Here is a 5,664-nt window from a genome sequence, read left to right as displayed (position 1 = left end):
ATATATATTTTTAAGCACTTATAGTAAAAGAAACTTTGCCATTAATTGCCCTCAAAATACTCTCCCTTACTAAAAACACAATTATACCATAGTTGTTGGTACATTCTGAACCAGCTTTGGAAATCTTCTTCCACTAATGCCTTTAATTGTGATGTATGGCTATATTGATGCCTTGAATCAATTCAAAATGTTTACCTTCTTGGGTATTCTCATTTTGAGGGCAGAGTCAGAAAATGTCACTTAGTGCCAGATCCAGTGAATAAAATGAAGAAGACATACCATGCTTTTATTTGACAGAAATCACTACAAATATTTAATCAATAAAGGTGATCAGCATATACAGTGAATGGAGCTGGGGCTATAGTCCAGTGGTAGAATGCACAACTAGCATGTACAAAGTCCTGGCCCAGTTACTAAAAATAAAAACTATTATTAGAAAAAAGAAGGGGGAAATAAAAGGCTTTGCACAGGTCAAACAGAGGAATTGAAGGGCATTTGTGCAGCGTGTATCACCCTTGGTTTTCAAACCTCAAAACAGTCTGTCCTATTTCCTTATGACCCCCAGGCAGCTCCGTGTGCTACACGCATACAACACATGTTACCTGAAGGAGACTCAATGCTGCGTGATGAAGTGTCTTAGTTACTTTTCTCCAACAATACTTTTTACCATGCAAATCTGCAAACTGAGTTTTCCCTGTGTGGTGTCTAACCTGGTACCAGTCAGTATGTCCATCCCAGTATGTATCAGCAACTGGAGAGGCGTAAATATCATAGTGATGGTGGGGCCAAATGCCTGATGCCCAAGATTAAATACGTTATGTATATGTATCAACTCCCCACAGTGAGTTAATCATTATATAATCAAACATGTAATAACAAAAACAAAACTTAAAACTTTAAAATGAAAATATGGTGAATGCATAAATGTAAAAGCTTATTACAGTGTACAGTACATTACCATTAATTCTTCTCAAAATGCCCCCCTGCTTTGAATATTCATCTCATCATTCTTGCAATGTGTCTTACTTAATAAGCTTTTTTGCTTAATTTAAACATTCGCCAAAAGTTTAAATTTTAAAAAGGATCACTAGCAACATGTTGAAAGCCAAGTTGTGGGCAGGTGAAGGCCTTGAATTAGAGAAGACAGGATGCCATTGAAGAAGGGCTGCCCTGGGAGAAGTGACATGAGGAAGTGTTCTGGAAACACTTTCACAACTATGGGATGCCCCAGTGGGCTAATTTGAGTGGGAAATGCTAGAGGAAGTGTGGATACTGGCCCTCAGATTTTAATTCTCTCTGATATTGCTTCCTCTACCATTGTTATTGTCCTTCATGCAGACCCTTCTACTTTCTCTGCTTGTTTTTCTTTTGTATGTTTATGCCACCAGTCTTTTCTAGTGTAGTTTACACAAGATTGTCTCATGAAGGACATGGGCTTCCTGGCTCCTTCTGTGCATGCCCTGAAAGACAATTAGGTGTTTTACTATGAATGGAAATAAACTATATACAATACAAATAAAAACAGAAGCCCTGAAATTTACAAATTACAGTAGTACTAGGTAAACTATACTTCATTTCTTCCAAGAAAGTAAAAGAAGACTTAATAGAGATTCTTTTCCACTTTTTTCCTTGAAATGTTATTCTTTAATCCCTTCCCTTGGCTAAAGTTAAATAACCTATCTCAAGACAGTTTTTTCTACCCTGATGAGAAGATAATCCTGCAAGGGTCTTCCTGTGCTTACCAGTGAGCGAGTTTATCTCTGTAGATTTCAATTAGGTAACTAACACAAAAAGGCAGATCTAAGTGTTATATCTCCTGTTTGAGAAGCTCCTCTAAAGTGAATGGCTTCACAGTTATGTATAGAGGATTGCTAAAGCTCTCACAGTGCTGTGGAAGACATTTGTATAAATGAGAGCCTAAAACACACATTTCAGTAGCCACACACTCCTCACTGAAGGCCTTTCCACTTGCTGTATTTCACTAGATATCCACAAAATATTCCTTCTTATTACTACTTTGGGTCATATGTCCTATATTAAACAATGCTCTCTTTGGTCAACCTAAATGAAATTGCCACTTTCCCTTCAGAATCAGTCTGCCTCTAGTGATACTCTTTCAACAACTGCCTATTTCACCCAGGACTAATTATTTCTGAGAACTTATTCAAAATATACACAAACATTGGGGCGGGAGAGTCCTCCATTCTGATTGGTGAATGATGTAGCCTCTTTGAAAATTTAGCATGCTTTATTTTTTCAATTTAAATTTTCAAATTAGGCTTTCCAGATCAGACTTTTTCACTCTTCAAATATATTAAATGGCCACATATACACGATAAATATCCACAAACCAACCACTACAGAAGATAATGGATTTTATTTTCAGTAGAATTTTTAAAATCTGTCTTCTTTCATCCTTTTGCTTTTTGTCTCTCCTTTCCTTTTCACCTTGCCTTGCCTTTTTGTAGCAAATAGTTAGAAATTCTTCAAAATAGTAAAACATACAGGAGCAATTATTTCCCGCAAAGCACCAGATATCTTCTTGCCCTCTATAAAACCGATTCTAGAGGGTGGCTGCAGACATTTTTGTGGTTTTCGTCAAGAAATGCTGCCGAGGAGCTTCATCTGTATGCACTACTAAAAAATATTTTTACTATTGATTTTCCTCCAGCATTGATCTACCACCTGACGCCATCAATAATGAGGTTTGCTGGCTGATTTCTTACCCTGTCTGGAATCCCCACCACCACACTCTCCTTCCTTTCTCCCTCCCTCCCTCCCTCTTCTCCTTCCTTCCTTCCTTCTTTCTTCACCCCGTCCCCCTTGGCAAGAAGATAAGGTAATAAGTAAAGCAGGAGAAAGTACTGACAACTTGAACTTGAGAACTGCAACCAACCAACCATTGACTTCACTGATTCATTCTTCTCAGCCCTAAGTCCATTACCCCTTTCCAATCACTTTATTCCTTGATAGAAATTTTTCTATAGACAGTCTCTTAAGTGTTGTTATTTTCAATTTGGTATGCATTGGAATGCAAATTAATGAGACAATTATCTATGGTGAAGCATTTTCTTGATGATGTAGGAATATATTTCCTTTACTTCTCTTCAAAATGTGAAGGCATTGACAATATTGAATCAACTGAGTATTTAGTGAGAAGCTACTTCTGTAAACTATGCCACTTTCATTTGTTGAATTTAGCCAGGTTTAAGCCTAAATGGAAGATACTCTGAAACTCTTGTCTATTTTATAGTGGCAGAATGCTTCCCTTTATAAAGTAATAATATGGGGAGAAATATGAAGTAGATAGCATTCCCACATCTCTTATAAAATAAAATTAAAATGCATGCACCCTTCTGTCAAGGTCCTGCTCTTCAAAAATATTATATACCAAAATTTGAGAAAGCACGTTTTAAGAGACACATATTCATTATTATGCGTGAACTTGACTAAGTATTGATCATTCTAAGTGAAACAGATGGAAAAAGCCATTTTTCTGAATTCAGGATATTGAATTATGAGAGGTTAGGGAAAAATTCTCACTGACAGGTCAAGACAAAATTATTTAAGAAACTTTGTAAGACAGCAATGATTTTAGGTGATACATCTGGTTGCTTTGCCTCCACATAGTCTCAAAGAGTTTCAAGCATATTAAAAGTTTTTTGTTGAAAACATAGCTGAGACATGAAGAATTTTTAGCATTTCACCATTTTATCAGAAAAGTGTATAACCATTTATTTTAATTAATTATATAAGTTAAGTAATATCAAAGATAATTTCCATACACTCATTGTATCTTGTAATTTATCATAAACATAACATTTATTTGAACTTTATACATCTATAAAACCAAGATAATTTCAAAAGTAATATACATTTATATTGTCCTATGTGGAAGATACCTACCTCCTACACACACTGAGTTGTATACTATAAAAACCGGTAAACTGTATTCTGTGGACCTGGTATTTTCAGAAGCAGGATTAGCTAATACTGGTGTATTCAAATATTTGATTTCTTTACAGACTGAAGGATTGCTTTCTACATAAGTATTTGGGCTCCTATTTTCTAATTTTTACCTTCACTCATTGTGATGTTTTGGACATTGGCCAGGAATATGAGCCTATGCTGCATGGGCCTCTTCTTTGTCAAGTTCTTAGCTTTCTAGAACTGAATGAGTTTTTTGTCTACCCTCAGCATTTCTCACAATTTTTTATGAGGTTTCAGGATCTACCTTCCATCCTGTTCCTTTCCAGGCATCTCCTGGTGTAGAAAATAGCTTATTTAGTTAGTTTATGAGTAAGGCAGTTCACTAGGGAAGAGCCTAAAACAGTTAGGTAATCAGCCATACTGATAAGAATTAAAATAAGAACAGATAGTGAATTAGGACTTTGGGCCAAGAATGCACTTCTTCAGGCATCAAAGGATACAGTCCTTTCCCTACTAAGCTCCTGAATTTTGAAGAATTTAAATGCAAATCACTTTTCCCCCTAAAATTCCAGTTTCCTTTGAATTCCACAGGCTCAGAAGTGGGTTAGAGAGCCTGAGTTCCAAATGGTCACTTTTTTAAATCACAGTACCACCTATGATAGGCTAAGCAGCTGCTGAATAGTGAGCAACTCCTGTGTTCCACTGATCCATAAAAAGTTCTGTACCAGGAGACCATGCAGAAATTCCACTTTTCAGATTTTCCTCCTGAGAAACCAGGAGCCTTTTTTGCTTCTCCTTATTTCAAATAAAAACTGTCTTATCCTCTTCTTTTTGATGTGTAACTTTTTTTCTTGATGCTGTTGAGATCCACCACCTCTGTACACAATTAACTGTTTCACTGGTTTGGGTTTATGGGAAGATAATTGAACCTAATGAGTGAATGCCAAATCACTGATGATTTAGAAATGCTGCCTGATGTGGTGTGTGTGTGTGTGTGTGTGTGTGTGTGTGTGTGTGTGAGAGAGAGAGAGAGAGAGAGAGAGAGAGAGGGAGAGAGGGACTTGGAAATGCGATCTTTATTCTTATTCTAGCTGTGTGTGTTTCTTACTTCAATTTTTTTTTCAGTGAGAGCCATGTATTTGAATGTATTCAATATCTTTTGCCCTCTTACTGGGTGCTCTTAGATGTATATTATTTTCTTCTAGCTAGATATTGGGTCACAGGTCCAACTGTGTGATCCAATAAGCAGCATCAATCCCACGAGTGATGAGAGACACGAGAGGTAGTCATTTTACCATGTTGTACACCCTCTTTCAAGGAAATAGGAAAGAATTTCTCTGCCCACTATATCCAAAAAGATTATGACTCTCAGTTTCAGTTGCAGCAAATATCTAGTTTACCTGGTCAGCATCCTTCCAGCCGCAGGGACACATGTCTGACCAGCTGGCCTTTGCACAGATGCTCACGGAGAATGTGTTGTTACCCATTCTTCTCGTGGGTTCACAAAATGCCAAGAGCCAGTATTTAGAAAGAGAGAATTTAAGATAGAACAAATGTACAATAGGGTTAAATGCTGGTAGAATTAAGCAAACAAATTAACTACAAAAGCAATCTGGAACTGGGGAAAAAAATTCTTGAAGTTCGGCACTTTGGATGTGATTGATATCTTTTCCCAATAATAATTAATAAAATTGTAGGAAACAAAAAGGAATGATAGTAAGAATAGAAAAAACT

General features: G+C 36.6%; 1 pseudogene; it reads right to left on the bottom strand.

The window, feature by feature from the left end:
• LOC104871485 overlaps window positions 1-5,417 on the bottom strand; it is a 19,522-nt pseudogene extending 14,105 nt beyond the window's left edge.
• Window positions 5,418-5,664: the final 247 nt, after the last annotated feature.

This window comes from Fukomys damarensis, unplaced genomic scaffold, assembly GCF_012274545.1.
Source record: "Fukomys damarensis isolate Sample0158 unplaced genomic scaffold, DMR_v1.0_HiC HiC_scaffold_14, whole genome shotgun sequence".
NCBI lineage: Eukaryota > Metazoa > Chordata > Mammalia > Rodentia > Bathyergidae > Fukomys > Fukomys damarensis.
This window is presented reverse-complemented; position numbering and strand designations above follow the sequence as displayed.